We start from the raw sequence: 528 nt of genomic DNA, 5'->3' as shown, positions 1-528 counted from the left end.
TAATATCAATTTATTTTCAAACGCTCCTTGGCACAGATGATGAGGTTGCCAGATGTCGCTTTGTTTTGATTGACAATGGAGCCTTTACTCGCCCTGCTAATAAATTAAAAGTGAGTTTCATTGCAGATTGCGGTTGAGGGTTAGATTATATCCTGCTTCATCTATTATGTAATATAAAGAACCAATAAATTATAGGGTCCGAAGTACTCAGATAGTACAAAGAGTACAGTTTGGTCGCGAAATATAAACAAAACATGAAGTGGGTCTCTGCCAGTGATAAATGGTATATGTAAAGAAATAATATATTTTGATATTTATTCTTTACATTGATAAGTAAAATTATTTTAGAGCACGGGACCACATTGATAGATATGACTGTAATGGTACAGTTTATGTATATTATTAAAAATGAAATAAAGATACCTGAATCAAGAGTAATTATATTTGTTACCTTGCATGATAATGTTATATTCTTTAGTTCTCTAGTCTGCATAGTTAATGTTACCGGGTTAATGTTACTGAGAGCAA

General features: G+C 31.8%; 1 long non-coding RNA gene across 1 annotated transcript in view; it reads left to right on the top strand.

Annotated features, from left to right (window-relative positions):
* Nucleotides 1-54: 54 nt before the first annotated feature.
* The window catches only part of LOC119593909, a 2,389-nt gene continuing 1,915 nt past the window's right edge, over nucleotides 55-528 (top strand). The window contains exon 1 of the long non-coding RNA XR_005230576.1: nucleotides 55-110. This is a non-coding gene — a long non-coding RNA (uncharacterized LOC119593909). The remainder of the gene's footprint in view (nucleotides 111-528) is intronic.

The sequence above is a fragment of the Penaeus monodon genome, chromosome 33 (genome assembly GCF_015228065.2).
Source record: "Penaeus monodon isolate SGIC_2016 chromosome 33, NSTDA_Pmon_1, whole genome shotgun sequence".
Lineage (NCBI taxonomy): Eukaryota > Metazoa > Arthropoda > Malacostraca > Decapoda > Penaeidae > Penaeus > Penaeus monodon.
This window is presented reverse-complemented; position numbering and strand designations above follow the sequence as displayed.